A 19081-nucleotide genomic window follows, 5' to 3' on the forward strand; every position below is an offset into this window, starting at 1 on the left:
TTGGCTTGGGCCCACTGTCAAGCCAAAACAGGAAGAAGTGATCAGGACAATACTAAGAACTAAACACAAAACCTGGGGGTTTCTGCCGAGGCACCGTGAGAATCCGGAACAGTTGGGGTCCAGCCCGGATTGCTAAAGTGGACTCTGTGCTCCCGGGTCATGGCCAATGTACCTTTCCTGCAGGAGATAAGCTGAGTCTGCAAGATTGAGAGGGGTTGGGGTGATTAGAAATTGTAAAGAAGTTTATTGAAGTCAAAGTGTCTCAAAAAATCCAAGGTGGGTCTGTGGTAGAGATGCAAGGAGATGAAATGACACGGATCATTTGGGAGTTGATTAAAGAGAAACTCATTTTTCCCTATGTGGGACTGGATCAGCACAGCTACAATTTAGGCACAGAGAATCACGATGCCACCAATGACCAGGTCACCAAGGACGCTGCAGAAGCTATTAAGAGGTACAACGTTGGTGTCAAGCGTGCCACCATCACCCCCGATGAGAAGAGAGTGGAGAAGTTCAAGTTGAAACAAATGTGGAAATCTCCAAATGGCACTATCTGAAATATCTTGGGTGGCACTGTCTTCAGGGAAGCTATTATCTGGAAAAATATACCCCGGCTTGTGAGCAGATGGGTAAAACCCATTATCATAGGTCGTCATGCTTACGGGGATCAATATAGAGCAACCAATTTTGTTGTGCCTCGGGCCTGGAAAAAGTAGAGATATCCTACACGCCAAGCGATGGATCCCCCAAAACGGTATACCTAGTACATAACTTCGGAGAGTGGTGGTGTTGCCATGGGGATGTACAATCAAGATAAGTCAATAGAAGATTTTGCATACAGTTCTTTCCAGATGGCTTTGTCTAAGAATTGGCCTTTGTATCGGAGCACCAAAAACACTATTCTGAAGAAATACAATGGACGTTTTAAAGACATCTTTCAGGAGATACATGACAAGCAGTACAAATCTGAATTTAAAGCTCTGAATATCTGGTACGAGCACAGGCTCATTGATGACATGGTGGCCCAAGCTATGAAATCGGGGAGGTGGGGGCTTCATTTGGGCCTGTAAGAACTATGATGGGGACGTGCAATTGGACTCCATGGCCCAAGGTTATGGCTCTCTCTCGGCATGATGACTAGTGTGCTGGTTTGTCCAGATGGCAAGACAGTAGAAGCAGAGGCTGCCCACGGGACTGTAACCCGTCACTACCGAATGTACCAGAAAGGACAGGAGACATCCACCAACCCCATTGCTTCCCTTTTTGCCTGGACCAGAGACTTAGCCCACAGAGCTAAGCTTGATAACAGTAAAGAGCTCAGCTTTTTTGCAAAGGCTTTGGAAGAAGTCTGTATTGAGATCATTGAGGCTGGCTTCATGACCAAGGACTTAGCTGCATGTATTAAAGGTTTACCCAACGTGCAACGTTCTGACTACTTGAATACACTTGAGTTCATGGATAAACTCAGAGAGAACCTGAAGTTAAAACTAGCCCAGGCCAAACTTTAAGGTAATTTCTTGTCTTCGGAGGATTTTTCTTTCTTTTTTTTTTTTTTTTTGGTAACTAAGGTCTACTGGTTTACATTTTTCTCTATAACTCTCATGGGTAAAGGCAAAATCAATTTTGTAATTTGTTTAGAAGCCACAATTTATCTTTTCTATAAGTTTACAGCCTTTTTCTTATGCATACAGTTATGCCACCTTTGTGAACGTGGCCGGGGACTTTTTTTAAATTTTATTTTCTACTAATAGCCTAGGAATTACTTTTAATGTCCACTTGTACTCACTGTCACTTTTTCTCATGTGCTGAGATCAATGACCAAAATGAACAGTGCTCAAAAGGATAAACTATAGCCACGGTATTATTCCCTGAAATTGTATAAGGTAGAGATTCATTCCCTTTCCCGCTTTCCATGGCCTGGGGCCCTGGGTCATTCTAATGTAACAGATATCTCATTATTTGCAGTAGAAGCTGCATATTAGACTTGCACATGATTTGAAATGAAGAGCATGGCCGTAACTAAAACCTGTTGAAGACTCATCTTTGTAAAGAGCTCTAGTTGAATCTTTTAAAAATACTAAATATTTTTTAGCTCCTTGGAGAATCCAGAAGAAATATTACCTGTGGGGGGCGGGGGGTGGTGTTTGTGTCCTCCTCCTGGCCTTATGTGGCCTAAGTATTATGCGACCTTGAACAGCATGTTTCATCCAAGTGCAATAATACAAGCTGCACCTCTTTTTTTGGACCTCTGCTGGCCTCTTTTATTTCCTTTATGTAAATGTGATTTTTCAAAAGTTGATTGTAAACACTATTCCAGTCCTGTTCTTCATCTAAACTATGGATTTTAATTAAAATTCAGTGCTAATGAAAAAAAAACAAACACAAAACCTGATAAAATTCACCAGTTTAGTAAAAAATTAGCCAGTTTCTAACTTTTTTTTTTTACTAGAAATAGTAGAATCATCAATCATACAGTTGCAAATCCAGATTTTCAGTTACATTAATTGGTAATGCTCAGTATATAATATCTATGACAAAGTTAGAAGAAATGTATTGCTTTCAAAATAAGTAAAACAAATTTTAAAGGTTTAACAAGAGAAAATATCATAACTCCATGATAATGTTCTGATGTTGTTACATAGATGTAATCTAAGAATTACCATGTACATGTTTAATTCTATGAAACTTGTTTTTATCATTATCTTCTATTCAAATATCTCTAGATATCTGGCATGAGCACTGGGGATGGTACATTGTGTGTACTCAGCAAACATTTTTGAAATGAATGAATACATATACCATGACTGATCCTTGACAAGAAATTTACGGTGTAGAAAGTGGACTATTTTTCAGCAATTATTCCATTGGAAACTCATAACAGCCTAGTGGTTTGGATAGAGGGATAACGATGAACTCTAGATTAAAAATAAAAGAAGAGCAATTTAGAAGGACTAATTGATTTGTCTGAGTTCACACACAGTATGTAATAGAGCTGTCTTTTAAATCCAAGTTTTGGTGCTGATGCTTTTCTGACTTGACCTTCAAACTTAAGTTTATGTATGGTATGCTGCTGCTGCTGCTAAGTCACTTCAGTCATCCGACTCTGTGCGACCCCATAGACGGCAGCCCACCAGGCTCCCCTGTCCCTGGGATTCTCCAGGCAAGAATACTGGAGTGGGTTGCCATTTCCTTCTCCAATGCATGAAAGTGAAAAGTGAAAGTGAGGTTGCTCAGTCGTGTCCAACCCTCAGCTATCCCATGGACTGCAGCCCACCAGGCTCCTTCATCCATGGGATTTTCCAGGCAAGAGTACTGGAGTGGGGTGCCATTGTTATGTATGACATAAGGACTGAGAATTCTTTAACAAGTCAACTGGCACTCCATATATTTGTAAAATGTCAAAATAAAATGTTCTAATTTTTAGAAATTAGAATCATTAATCTAAATAAACACAGAGACTATTAAAATAAATTTAGAATCTGCAAATAATTGAACACATTGTCTTAGGACTAAAATGGGAGGAAACCACAGGTGTGTGAAATAAAAATAATCATGCTGTTAGCGAAATGTCAGCATCTCTTGGTCTGAAGGACTAAGTAATTATCACAAGAGGAAAGGAAAAATAAACTGTAATTAAGCAATGACTGTAATGGTGTTCTTCTGGTGATAATTGTTTGTTTTTATTGCATTCCAGCAATTCTACTCTATAGATGATATAGAACCTACCATTTTCATTTCAATAGTTACATTTGATTCATGCATTTTAAAATCTATAATTTTAATAAACAAATTGCTTTCTTAAGGTATTTTAAGCTTAGTAAACCTTTACTTTTACATAAGGCACAATGAACATTTTAAATAACCAGTACCCCATTATTTAACAAAAACAACAGACCATTGTTAATTCATTTGGCCCAACAATCAACAAACATTAACAACTCTGCAGTAATTAGAGCTTTTCAGAGAAACAGAGCAATGTCAGGAGCTCTGTGTTGCTGAAATCCTCAGGCTGAGGCTCGTAGTGGTGCCAGAGAGAAAATTCTAGACTCGAGTAGTAGGATAGCCTTCTTATTTCTTTGTTCATTAAAATATATATATATATATATATATATATATATATATATTGTAACGGCCCTCACTTCAAAAAATATCTTCAATTTGTAAAAGTACAGATATAATAAACTATCCGAGCAGTCACTATAATCAACCAATCAGTAAAAGAGGAGAGGAGAAATTATTTTATCAAGAATTCACAGGAAAATACAACTGAGTGTGTATCATATGTGGTCCTGCACTTCATAGCAACTGAGCAACAGAAGGAAACATTATTCTTACTATTTAGCAGAGCCTGGAGTTCTGTGAGGCACTGGATATGTCTGTTCATAGAAAAGGCTTTACATAGATAATGTAAATGAGAGCACACTTTACAACTAAAGCATACAGGTATCCCTCATATGACTGCATTTCATAGGTATGGCCTTGGTGAAATCCAAAACAAACTGGAAAGAGAAGACTGTGGCGTGGACCACAGTGATATGGCTTCCTGGAATGGGTGCCAGCAGAGACAAGCTTATAGGAGAGGGGGCAAGGAGAGCCGAGGCGGTTGGGGGTGGTTTCCACTTCACACAGGTGTACATTTCTATGTGAACCAGGATGCATCTCCCTATTTAAAGCCCTTCATGATAACCCATTGCATTCATGACAAAACCTGAAATTCTCATCATGGCCTTTGAGGCCATACATGATTCAGCCTCTGCCCATTTACAGTTACATTTCCCTTGGATCTCTTTGCTCTCACCATGATGGATCTCTTCCACTTCTGCAAATGCAAGAGCTCTTCCTACACAGTATTTCTTCAGAGGCTGCTCCTTCTGCCTGAAATGCTCTCTCCTTGCCTTTTTTGTCTGGCTAATTCCTGTTCATTTATAAGATTTTGGCTTATGTATCCCTGCTACAAAGAAGATCACACTGGCCACTGCCCTGCCTCATTTATAGTCAATAACACCTGCTGCTGCTGCTGCTAAGTCGCTTCAGTCATGTCCAACTCTGTGCGACCCCATAGACGGCAGCCCACCAGGCTCCCCTGTCCCTGGGATTCTCCAGGCAAGAACACTGGAGTGGGTTGCCATTTTCTTCTCCAATGCATGAAAGTGAAAAGTGAAAGTGAAGTCGCTCAGTCGTTACCGACCCTCAGCGACCCCATGGACTGCAGCCTACCAGGCTCCTCCGTCCATGGGATTTTCCAGGCAAGAGTACTGGAGTGGGGTGCCATTGCCTTCTCCGAATAACACCTGTAATTCCCTTACTCCTTATATTGAGAAAGATGTTAGAAACCAAGATGTGGGTGCTAGATGTGGTTCTAGGTTCTCTTGGTACTAGATAATATATGTATGTATGTATACTGCTCCACGTGTATACACATAAGAAGAATTAAAGTAAATGAAAGCACAAATTGGTTGTTACACATAAGCTATGAAGAAAAATGCCACATTCTATTTAAAGGAATACTAGATAATATATGTATGTATGTATACTACTCCACGTGTATACACATAAGAAGAATTAAAGTAAATGAAAGCACGAATAGGTTGTTACACATAAGCTATGAAGAAAAATGCCACATTCAATTTAATTTACTTTAATTCTTCTTATGTGTATATGCATGGAGTAGTATACATACATACATATATTATCTAGTACCAAGAGAACCTAGAACCACATCTAGCACCCACATCTTGGTTTCTAACATCTTTCTCAATATAAGGAGTAAGGGATCCTTGGACAAATGATGATTCTAGGGGCAGAGAGAATGTATATGAGCCTAGCGTAGCATCTCATAGTGACAGAAAGCAATGAAGTGCTTTTAAAAATGGTGATATGTGAAAAGGACGTAGCAGTTAACCTCAAAGAGCTCCCAATGGCCAAAGTTGGAACAGTTTTGCAACAGAATATTGATAAATAGCAATAATGATAGTATTGAGTTATAATTTAAAGAGTAAAACAAACATCTATGAAACCATACTGATATATGTGATCAAATAAATAATTGAAGGATAAGAGACAAATGTTTCTTACATAAGAATTGCAAATAAGGGCAGTTGCTCTCCCACACCTGGAGATAAAACTTAATTCCTCTCACCCTGAATGTAGGCTACACTTAGTCACTCCCCTTCTAACTAATAGAACATGAAAATAGTTACTATATAGTAACTTTACAGTAGAGAAATATGACATACACCACCTTCACTAAATGATCAAGGTTAACATCACCGGTGATAAATCATGTTTATAACATGTATCCTTGACATGATGTGAGAAGGGCACTGTACCTTTAGATTCTTCATCCAAAAAGTCCATGCTGCTGCTGCTGCTAAGTCGCTTCAGTCATGTCTGACTCTGTGAGACTCCATAGACGGCAGCCCACCAGGCTCCCCCGTCCCTGGGATTCTCCAGGCAAGAACACTGGAGTGGGTTGCCATTTCCTTCTCCAATGCATGAAAGTGAAAAGTGAAAGTGAAGTCGCTCCGTCGTGTCCAACCCTCAGCGACCCCATGGACTGCAGCCTTCCAGGCTCCTCCGTCCATGGGATTTTCCAGGCAAGAGTACTGGAGCGGGGTGCCATTGCCTTCTCCATAACTCCTGTCTATTGTGAGAAAACATCAGACAAACCCAAACTAAGGGATTTCATACAAGCTACCTAATCTTTAATTTTCAAGTCTCAAGGTCATTAAAAAAAAAGAAGTCTGAGAAACTGGCACAGTTGGAGGAGAGTAGGAAGACATTGCTGACTAAATGCAATGTTTTGTCCTATGTGGAATCCTGGAACAAAAATATTAGTGGAAAAGCTGGTGAAGTCTATTAAAATCTGTAGTTCAGTTAGGAGTATTGCACCAATGTTAATACTTAGTGATAAACATTCTATGGTTATGTTAGATGTTAACATTAGGGTAGATGGGGGAAGCATATACTGGTACTCTCTGCATTACTTGCAACTGTTCTGTAAAACTATTTCAAAATGAGAGCTAAAAACATCTTCTTCCACAGAACTCCATCAGCAGGAATCATCTCGGCAGTATATTCATTCCTAGAAGAGAATGCTGTTATCCAGATATGCTGGATGAGACTTTGGTTTCCAGAGCCTGGGGGTATATTTAATTCCTGTCCTGGCCACTCATGAGCTATGTTATGAACAAGTTTCTTAAGTACTCCATGTTTCAATATTCTCATCTGTAAAACAGAAGATAGGTGGCTATGAGAATGGCAGGGTTTAATATATATAAAACACAAATAACAGTGGAGGGTTAGTTATCACTGATTTAATTCCCATTCAATATATCATTGTTGAATGATTGAAGAATGAATGATGCAAGGTTTTTGCTAAAAGGGAGTTGCGATTCAATTAAAGTCAGAGAGAGTTTGGAGAAGAAGCTGAGGGCACAAAGTGGAGGCTCCATGCGGCACAGTGGAGGGGTTGGCATAAAGATGGCACAAGTATAAGAGTAAATTGTGGGGGGTGGGGCCGTGAAACAAGGAGCAATGCTGATATGGAAGTGTGTCTGAGTGCCCTGAATTCTGATTAACAGTGAGGAGCGAGTAATCTCTCTAGGGCATGCTGCCTTAGGTAGGTTCTTCACTTGAACCCCACTCTGCATTTGCAGGAGGCTGTCCCCTGCAGGCTGCATTTCTCAGCCTTCCATTTCTGCTGGTTTCCAGCTCAATATGATCAATTGGGCTTCCCAGGTAGCTCTGTTGGTAAAGAATCTGCCTGCAATGCAGGAGACCCCAGTTCAATTTTGGGGTCAGGAAAATCCACTGGAGAAGGGATAGGTTACCCACTCCAGTATTCTTGAGCTTTGCTTGTATTCTTGGGCTTCCCTTGTGGCTCAGCTGGTAAAGAATCCACCTGCAAAGCGGGAAACCTGGGTTCGATCCCTGCATTGGGAAGATGCCTTGGAGAAGGGAAAGGCTAGCCACTCCAGTATTCTGGCCTGGAGAATTCCATGGACTGTACTGGACTGTATCAGCCATGGGGTCTCAAAGAGTTGGACACGACTGAGTCACTTTCACTTCACTTTCACAGTCAATAGGAGGCAATGTTGAGATGCTGCCGAGTGGGAGACTGGAGTCCCTGGCTGGGGCAATGACTCCAGCAGCTGTGACATTTCGCCCATGAACAGTCCTGCCATGGCCTCAGTTTCTGCCCAGGGGCCAGTCATGTCACCACCTCCTCTGTCCCTGTAACTTAAGAGTCTTAATGGTTCCTTCTGTGAATATTCTCACAGAATAACTCCTTCTGTGAGTTATTCTCTGGGTTGCCTCCCTGTCCTCTGTTTGGCTGTCAGTCCCTCCATTACCCGTGCAACTTATTCCCAGTTTTGAAATTGCTGTTAATGAATGCTCAGGTGGTTTCTGTTTCCTGGTTAGATTCTGACAAAAACAAAGGTCGTGGTGAGATTCCCTGTTTTCCAGACAGACTGAAACTCTGGGGCAAGGTTTCCCAGCGCTCCACGGCTTGTTTTCCTAAGCATCTGTGACAGTCAGCGTGCTGTGAAGTATCCTGGGCTTCAGGGATTGTGAAGTTCAGAAGAAGGCGGTGTTTCTGGGAGCCAGTGTAGGATTACTGAAGCACCACTGCTTTCCAGACAGTCCCAGACAGGTCAGAAACATCCGATGGGAGGAGGAAGTGTCAGAATCCCAGTGACACACAGCCAACCCCAGTGAGGGGTCATCAGGGTTTATACGGGCAAAAGAGCCCCCCTGATTGGAAGTATGCTCGAGTATTGGAGTCAGAGGAGGGGCATCCATACCATTCCAGGTGCTTTAAATAAACCTGATGATAAATAAAGCCATGCTGGTACTTCATACACAAAGATGCTACTATCATTAGCATTGTGTCTCCAGCATTTGTTTAGACAGCCTCTCACATGCGTTCTTGTTCTCTTTCTCCTCATTTGGGCTCCATTTCTCACACTTATTCCTCACTTTGCCCTTGGGAAGGGCAACTTGGCTTGGCTGGCTGCCCTACCTTGACCTTGGTGTCCCTTCCAGGACATCATTCTGGAATTTGTCTCTCAGCTCCTCATACCCCCACCACAGTGAGGAAGGACCCTCCTTCCATACACTCACTTAGGACCTCACCAGGGTCTTCCTTTCATTTCAATTAAAAATAGGAAACCAAATGAAAGATGGGTGTGAGGGTTGATGATGAGGTTGGCAGCAATGGTCAGGTTAGAATAATGGAATGAGAGATGGGGGCAAGCAGTTAGCTAGGGAGCTGTTAAATGTAGTTAGAACCTGGACTCTGAGAGTGGAAGAAGTGAAGATGTATGGGAACTCCAAGAGATTTCTTTAGAGAGAGAGATAATGATAGTAATAATATTTAATAATAAAGACACAGCGTTCAGAGTATCTAATCCCTTCCTTTTGGCCTCAGTTGGATGGTTCCGTAAACATCCTTGCCTATCTGAGACAGTAGCAGTGACAGGCAGGGTTTTTAGGGTGAGGGGGTTTCTCATTCCTATGGAAAGGGTGTTGCAAAAGCAGTTTTATGAGAAGTCTGTTAGTTCCTCCTTTCCACCAAATTGAGTCCTCAAAGAAATTCCTATATAGACATTCTCAGTTCTCTACTGAAAGAGGTACTTTATGGCTATTAAATATTGATCATGGCATTTAAAATCTAGAAAACAGTACCATTAGCTGGTGATTTAGTTAGAGAGTGCAACCACCTGCACTCCCATGCAAGCCAGGCTCATAAATGCCTTCTTCCCGTCACCTCAAAAGGTGAGCCTGATCGTGTTCACATCCCCAGAGGGGACTCTTTGATGAAAAATAATGAAAACATTTGTCACCACAGGCTGATACTGAGAAGTTACCTGCTCAGCCTAGATAGCAACTTATTTTTAGCTAGGAACCCAGAAAGACAATGTATCTAGAGTGTGATATTGTGAGCAATATGGGTTTTGCATGGATGAAGACCTGCTTTGAGTACTGGCTTCACTATTTACTGGCTGTGTGACTATTGGTAATTTATTTAACTTCCCTGTGCTTCATTCTATCACAAAAATCAGGATAATAATGCATCCCTTATAGTGCTTTTTAAAGGATTAAATGAGTAATACTACTGGATCTAGCATAGCTGGTATTTAGTGGCTTGTTATTGCTGGTGATGGTGTTTTTAAGTGTATTTCCTGAAGGACAGGCTCTCTCATTCCTGTTCCATAGAGCCCTCTCCCAGAGATAAAATGAAGTTAGATTGTGATGGTTCTTTTTTGGGGGAGCCACACAGCGTGGAATGTGGGATGTCAGTTCCCTGCCAGGGATCGAACCCATGGCCCCAACATTGAAAGCTCAGAGCATTAACCACTTGATTGCCAGGAAAGTCCATTCCAATGGTTCTTAGTGATAGCTGCACTTTAGAATTACTTGGCAGAGATTTTCAAATATACCAATGCCAGGCCACATCTCAGAACAATTCAGTCAGAATGTCTGGAGGTAAAATCCAAACAGGTTCTTCTAACATGCAATTGGGAGTGAGAATCACCAGCTTAGAGGAACCATGGATCTGAAGTTGGATGGCATGATGGTTAATTTTGTGTGTCAACTTGACAAGGGCCATGGTGGGGGTGGTCCACATATTTGATTAAACATTATTTCTATGCATGTCTGTGGGGGTATTTCTGGATAAGATTAGCATTTGAATCTAATAGACTAAGAAAGGCAGATTACCATCCCCAATGTGGGTGAGCATCATCCAGTCTTTTCAGGAAGTGAAGAGAACCAAAAGGTGGAGGGAGAATTCTCTCTAATTATATAAGCTGGGACATCGCCTTCTGCCCTTGGGCTGGGATTTTTTACCCTTGGCTCTTTCTGGTCTTTTTGGCCGTTGAACTTGACTATACCACCGGATTTCCTGGGTCTCCAGCTTACAGACAGCAGATTGTGGGATTTCTTAGCTTCCATAATTTTGTGATCCAATTCTTTATAACAAAGTACAAAGTATATATACACGGCTCCCCTGGTGGCTCAGTGGTAAAGAATCCACTTGCCAGTGCAGGAGACATGGGTTCAATCCCTGGGTTGGGAAGATTCCCCTCGAGCAGGAAATGGCAATCCACTCCAGTACCCTTGTCTGGAAAATCCCATGGACAAAGGAGCATGGCAGGCAAAAGAGTCAATGGGGTCGCAAAAGAGTCAGACACAATTTAGTAACCTAACAACAGTATATATATGTTTGTGTGTGTGTGTGTGTGTATGTATTCTGTTTCTCTGGAGTACTCTAATACAGACAACAGTCTTATGATCCTTTGTGTTCTACAGATTTGAGAAGACTAGTATTCGTCCTCTCTTATGAGCAATATGAACCTTCATTTTCCTAAAAGAGACAATTTCAGTTTACTATCACCTTATATTCAGATCAACCCACTCCAGTATTCTTGCCTGGAGAATCCCATGGACAGAGGAGCCTGGTGGGCTACAGTCCACGGAGTTGCAAAGAGTTGGACACGACTGAGTGACTTCACTTTATATTCAGATCTAGGGTGGAAGGATTTTGCTGAATCTATTTGCATAAATATGATTTTATTAGCAGTATGTTGCAGAGTTATCCAGTGGATAAATGTAAATTAAGTCATGTTTATATTTAGGGACTACTCTTGCTTGGAGAATCCCAGGGACGGAGGAACCTGGTGGGCTGCCATCTATGGGGTCTCACAGAGTTGGACATGACTGAAGCAACTTAGCAGCAGCAGCAGCATGGATGTTTACATATTGATATATACCTATTTATCCATTATAGTTGTTTCTTTTTTTGATGCAATAATTGCCATATTTGGCCAGTAGAAACACTTCAAGTTGGCTCTAGTGTTATTTTAATATGACCCAATAGTCTTTGATAATATTTATCCAGTGTAAGATATTATCATTATTAGTTATTTTTATTGGTACATAGACTATAAATACTTGAAATGAGAGCTGGGATTAAAGCATCATATGAGAAACAATAATTTTTAGAACACTGAATTGAGTACAAACACAAAAGCTTGCGAGGAGAGTAAAATAATAAGGAAAGGTTTAAAAGGGTAACACATTGTTATCTCATTCTACATTTACAATCATAAAGATGTTTTTTTTCTTAACCACTTCCTTGCCAACTTAATCACCTTTATAACAAAGTCAACATTGTATATATTTCTGGTAGATTTCATAAGCTGCCAGAAGTTTCCTGGCAATACCTTGTATTAAAAAGAGCAGGTGATACCAAGGCCAAGTATATGTTCCTGATATAAATAGCAGGAAGTCTCTGAAGTGTTTGTTTTCAGAAGAGTAGGTTTGAAACATATGCTTGAATATATAGAAGCACAATACATTCTCCAGTGCAGTATAACACCTGTGTAGAACAGCTAAGCCATATGTTTCAGAAATTATACTTTGAAAATTACTATGTAGATGTCAAAAACGAAAATGCACATTTACAAAAAACTAAACACGTTTGCTATTAACACAACTCAACTGTATGTTTTCTTCAAATCCTTTTTAAATGCAACAAGTTTTTAAAAATCTAAGATATGCCAAAACTTCTTCTAAAACCATTAACATATAATAAGCCAAAAATCTAAGAAGTCTATTGTCAAAAAGATGATACTAAAATTTCTATGCAACATTGAGATATAAATCAACCCAGTTTTAATGCAACTCACAAAACGTAGTTATCAGAAACTCCATGTGTCACAAAATAGCTATTGGCAGATATATTTTCCATTGAAATTTTGTTGGTCTCAGGGAAAGAGCTTTCTACTCTTTTTAGCTGAAGATCTAACACTGTGTTAAGGTTGTTTATGTTGTAGGTATGGTTTAGGGTTAGGGTGTGCACAGGAAAGTAAGGTAAGAGTGAGATGTCCCTCAGGCTGCTGTGTGTGACTGGAGAGTTTCCTACCTGGAATATATCATAGAGCACAGGAAGACTTAAAGTTGGAATAAATGGAAATACTAAGTTTGATAATATTACCAAAAAAGGCAGGATTGTATCTTCAGCTGTATTTAACATTAGCTGCTACCCTAATGATTTGATCTATGCTGCACTGAGCTAAAATTTAACTGAAAGGATAATTTTATTGAATTGAAAGATTTATCATAATGTGCTCCTAAATAAACACATTCTTTGAGCCTATTTTTAATGACTAGTTTGTGCACACTCAGTCGTTTCAGTCGTGTCAGACTCTTTGTGACCCTATGGACTGCAGCCCATCAGGCTCCTCTGTCCACGGGAGTCTCCAGGCAAGAGTACAGGAGTGGGTAGCCATGCCTTCCTCCAGGGGATCTTCCTGACCCAGGGATGGGACACGCATATCCAGCTTTGCAGATGGATTCTTTACTGCTGAGGCACAGGGGAAGCCCCAGTGACTAGTTTGCTAAGTCGCTTCAGTCGTGTCCGACTCTGTGCAACCCCAGAGACGGCAGCCCACCCGTCCCTGGGGTTCTCCAGGCAAGAACACTGGAGTGGGTTACCATTTCCTTCTCCAATGCATGAAAGTGAAAAGTGCAAGTGAAGTCGCTCAGTCGCGTCTGACTCTTAGCGACTCTATGGACTGCAGCCTACCAGGCTCCTCCGTCCATGTGATTTTCCAGGCAGGAGTACTGGCGTGGGGTGCCATTGCCTTCTCGGAGTGACTAGTTTAGACCTTGACAATTAATACTCATTTGTAAGGTAATATTTGATGTAGCAAAGTAGTGAATATAGTACATTGATACAGTAAAGCAATTTGTTTCTATAATTCGGTTTCTATAATTAGGCAAAATAACCAAATTTCATTTAATAGCTATTAATTTGCTGAATAAATCTCTTATTCACAGATAACATGAAAGAAACATTCATACAACTCAAGGTAAAACATTACAAACTCTTGGTCAGTTTGGTTCAAATCACTATAGTGGTTCTATATGAGTACAATAAAATGGTCACTACAAAAATGAGATAAGTCTGGAATATGCCTCACAACTTGTCTCTCTCTCTTTCTAGGAGATTCACAGTGCACAGAGGATAAGATTAGTCTAGTTCAGTTCAGTTCAGTTCAGTCATTCAGTTGTGTCCGACTCTGCGATCTCACCAACTGCAGCATGCCAGGCTTCCCCGTCCATCACCAACTCCTGGAGCTTGCTCAAACTCATGTCCATCAAGTTGGTGATGCCACCCAATCATCTCATCTCCTGTCATCCCCTTCTCCTCCCGCCTCCAATCTTTCCCAGCATCAGGGTCTTTTCCAGTGTGTCAGTTCTTCACATCAGGTAGCCAAAGTACTGGAGCTTCAGCTTTAGCATCAGTCTGAATTATTCTAAGATATCCTATAATAACAAAGCCTGTTTTAACTGTTTCCCAAAGTTAGTTGCTCCTGGGTCATTTTCCCAAGGAAAACCTTTATTCTGGCAAACCCTGTTGGCCCCTTATACAACAGTCCTTCCCTCCTCCCCTTTTCTAACAGAACAATGATTTCATTGGAACAGCAACATGCCCAGTCCCAATGCATCTTGCGTTCTCTAAGCCAGTCTTGAGAATCCCTAGTGGCAGACCTGTGATGCAGAACCTGGCCAATGAGACCTAAGGAGAAGTCTCCTGAGAGATTCTTCCTTTATCACAAAGTGTGGCATTGCGAGCCAGGCCTATTATCCTATTATCCTTTGGATACTGTTCTGTGAAAGATAAGACACCTCGAAAAGTGACAGCCTCTTACAGTCAGGAAGTTACAAAACCTGAGGTCAAAAGCCTTCTGGCTGAGGTGGGAGGAACAGAAAGATAAAAAGGACTTTAATCTTTGATGAAATTGTTGAATCCAAAAATCAACTTGATGACTGCACCTGTCTCCATATTTCTTAATAAGAAAATGCAAATTTTATATAAGCTACTCTCAAACGTGATTATTGTCACTTGCAGCTCCAACCATCCCAATTGACAAACATTCTCTTGGGCAATGGAATTAAGAGGGTGTCCGGCTGATTTCCTGTGAGATTGAGTGCTCAACATACACTAGTTGGGGAAGGAAGCATGAAGGGTTGTTCAGGGCTGGGACCAAGGGGATTAATTTAACAAGACTGAGCCTGCTGTTCGGATCATGGCAAACTTAGCTTCATGTGAGTCAGTGTGGTGCTAATAGTATGAGGTCTATCTGCTGTGAAGTACATCAGTAAGGATAAAAAAAGATTATGCTGAGGGAAGAAACAATCTTAAAAATTTAAGTCTCATTCAAGCTGCAAGTCCTGTGGGTTGACTGGGGGTCTCTGCTCTGACTCATCTTCACTCTGGGGCCCAGGAGGAGGGAGAATCCTTGTCTGGACCAGTGCTGGTTGTTGTATAACAGAAAAGAAAGCTCTGGGGATTCTCACTTGACAATCAAAGGCTTGGGCCAGAAATAACACCCATCATTTCTCACAGCTCATTAAACAGAACTGGTTACAAGATTCCACTCAACCATAAAGAGGCCAGGAACGGGAAGCACTCAGAGACCATCTTCACCGGCTATGGCTCACAGCAGCGGGGCTGGCACTGCAACAAAAGTTTCTAGCCAGAAAGAATGCTTGAGTCCCTTGGATTCTCTCTGGGAGGTCTGTCTGGGCAAAAGCCAGGCCTGAGTTGGTGGCTGGAGGATTTCAGGGAACTGCATTTGGCCTTGGGGGAGAGCGCTCACAAGCACTAGACAACGTGTCAGGGTTCTATCAAACAGCCCCAAATCCAAGCAGGACTCTGGCCCCAGGAGGGAAACTGGAGGCCTAGATGTTTACCACAAGTTTCTATTTGCTGAGTTCAGGTAGATAAACCTTCCATATGGTTTAATTTGAGAGCAATTTCTGGGGCCAGGTGGGATGGGAGAGAGGATTTGTAAGTCAGAGTAGCAGGAAGGTGAATTTAACCAACTTATGGTTGAAGGAGAGCCAAAGTTCCACCCAGGGAGACAGTTTCAAAAGTCAAATTTGAAGGGATTAGTGAGGCCAGAAATAAGAGAATAAGTAAACAAAGCCCAAGTTCAGGAGGATTACATGTGGAACGCAATGTAATGTGAGGCATGGACTTTGACAAGTAGCTTAGGAATAATGCAGTGAACCATGTGAGTGGACTCAACATTTCTTTCTTTGTGTCCAGCATAAGAAGAATTGCACAATTTCAAGGGGTCATGCCAGACTGGACAAACATGTTTGTTCCTTAGGGGAGAAGCCTGTGATTTAGTGAGGCTCCCAGTGCCTTGGGCCTAAGGGCAGAAAGACAAATTCCAGACTCACTGGCTGGGGAAGAGCTGCAGCTGGTCTGAACTGGGTGTACACAGCCTGGGTGTACCTTGGGGATGGAGCAGAGCTGAATCTTCAGGTGAAAGACCTTCAGTACCTGAGCTTAGCAGAGCTGAAAAGGAGGGCTGGATGTTTCATCACTTACAGATGACTTTTCAAGACAGACCTACATTACTGGCACCCTTGGACCTCTTTCAACACCACTCATTGGGCATCTAGAATGAGATTTCTAGGCATTTGAAATCTCTTTCTATGTATGTCCCCTTTCTCAGTGACTTGCATCTGGCCCCTGATGCACAACAAGAACTATTCTGCACTCTTGACCTAGTAAGAACCCATTAATTGTTGGTTGTTATGGATGGAACATAGAACTTCTATCCACAGAAACTGGATATAAAGTTGTCCAACCTGACTGGAAACAATGCTTCTAGAAACTTTATGATGTAAAATTGGATTGACTGAGGAGAAAAACTGCTATCTGTTGCAATTCTATTTTATATCAGGCACTGGGCCAGGCGGGGCTTCCCAAGTGGCACTTCCCACGTGCCAATGCAGGAGACGTGAGATGGGGGTTCTATCCCTGGGTCTGAAAGATCTCCTGGAGGAGGATACAGGAACCCACTCCCGTATTCTTGCCTGGAGAATCCCATGGACAGAGAAACCTGGTGGCCTATAATCCATAGGGTCACAAAGATTCGGACATGACTGAAGCAATTTAACATTCACACACATGCTGGGCCAGGTACTTCAAAACATCATCCCATTTACTTCTCACATTAGTCATGAGGCAGATTTTCTTTTCTTTCACTTTATAAATAAGGACCAGAGACTCACAGGTTAATTAGCTTGCATGAGTTTATACACTGTGTGGATCAGTAAGCAATGAAGCTGTGTTCTGAAGGCAGGACTCCATAGCTCAAGGCTTTATCACTTCACCACTCCGCAGACAATAGAAATAACACAGTACTTTGATCAACCAATGAGCATCACAAGGGGCCTCCTAGATATTATTTATACATCTGCTAAAGAGGGGAACCACAGAGGAGAGAGCAATTAGCTAACTAGTGAATCATCCTCTGTCGCACAAATAAGCTAATTGAATTTAGGAATTCAAGAATCCTAAGAATCCAATTCTTAGGAAGAAACAAGGCCCCCCTGTTTCTGCTATCCAGTCTTGGGCCAGTTAATTTACCTCTTGGAGCCCTGGTTTCTGTATCTATAAAATGTGATCTCCCCCTTTGTCAGGGGTTCCCCTACCAATCCATTTATAAGGAGTAGCTGAGATTATATATGTTCAATCAATACGGATACTGAAAAGAAATATTCAAATGGAAGACATCATTATTGACTTTGCCCACCAGACATTATAAGTCAAATATTTTCCACTTCATATGTGTTAAAATTGTACAGGAGGGAGCCAGGCTAACCCTAGATTTTAACAAGAAAACATTTCTAATCAAGACATCAGACACAACTTAAGCAAACAAAATTAGGTCTTTAGAACAATTTACTCTAATATGTAATTTTAAATGATTTTCTGTATAGAATAGAAATGGATCATAAGATTAATGAGTGAGCTAATCACAAGTTAGGAAACCTGAATTTATTAGCAGTAGTCTTTAAGTTACTTTTGCTTTATAAATTTTATATAATTGCCAAATATTTAGAAGTACAGGCAGAAACATCCTTTTAAAAATGTACTGCTTTTTAAGTTCTTTCTATGAAAACTAGGAAAGGAAAAAAACAATTTTTTATATGCAAGACTTCCTGCTATTAACCGTCAATAACACTTAAGTGTATTTTTGGAGACATGAGACAGCACAAAGATGCTTCTGTAATTCATTAGAAGGCCCTTCTTAAGTATAATTATATTACACAGCTCTGCTTGGTCATTAGTTTCTTGTTTAGCAACAATGTCCTTCATTTTAAATCCTTTGATGGTAATCATTTGTAACTATGCCCTTGAATTCTGAAAGCATGTGTACCACAGCCCTGATGAACAATGGGTATTTCTGGACAACGACGTACTGGTTTCCCATAAGAGATCATACAGAAATGGCCTGTAACAACACCAACGATTTGCAGAAAGTTTCTGAGCTTGGAGTGCAGCCCAAATGTGGTGTGTGCTTATGCATGTGCATGTGTGTGCGCTTGTGCAATAAAAAACTAAAAGCAAGTCGTTAGATACAAGGCATGATTTTCTTAATGGCTTAATAACCATGTCACATTTTAAAGTTTTTGATGCTGCTTAAATTAAGGTGTGTTAACACATATCAAGGAGAAGGCAATGGCACCCCACTCCAGTACTCTTGTCTGGAAAATCCCATGGACGGAGGAACCTGGTGGGCTGCAGTCCATGGGGTCGCTAAGAGTCGGACGCGACTGAGCAACTTCACTTTCACTTTTCACTTTCATGCATTGGAGAAGGAAATGGCAACCCACTCCAGTGTTCTTGCCTGGAGAATCCCAGGGATGGGGGAGCCTGGTGGGCTGCCATCTATGGGGTCGCACAGAGTCGGACACGACTGAAGTGACTTAGCAACACATATCATAGATTGACCTGAGAGTGAGACATTTTGGAGATATTTTTAGTTTTACCTGTCTTCTTTGTGCAGAAAAATGTCTCATGTTTGTGTATTTACTTACATATACATATATTGAGCACCCATATGCATTGGGAACTATTTAGGTGCATAGAACCCAGATCTTGGTTTCCACAAGAGCAACCAGGTCAGTGGCAGGGGAACAAATAAGTCAACCTGAATAACCTGATTATCCTCCAGCCTGTGAGAAACAGAGGATCACGTTAATG

The 19081-nt window shown here is 41.2% G+C and overlaps 1 pseudogene; it reads left to right on the forward strand.

Moving 5' to 3' along the window:
• Positions 1-290: 290 nt before the first annotated feature.
• Positions 291-1508, forward strand: LOC129656220 (isocitrate dehydrogenase [NADP] cytoplasmic-like; annotated as a pseudogene).
• Positions 1509-19081: the final 17573 nt, after the last annotated feature.

The sequence above is a fragment of the Bubalus kerabau genome, chromosome 6, assembly GCF_029407905.1.
Source record: "Bubalus kerabau isolate K-KA32 ecotype Philippines breed swamp buffalo chromosome 6, PCC_UOA_SB_1v2, whole genome shotgun sequence".
NCBI lineage: Eukaryota > Metazoa > Chordata > Mammalia > Artiodactyla > Bovidae > Bubalus > Bubalus kerabau.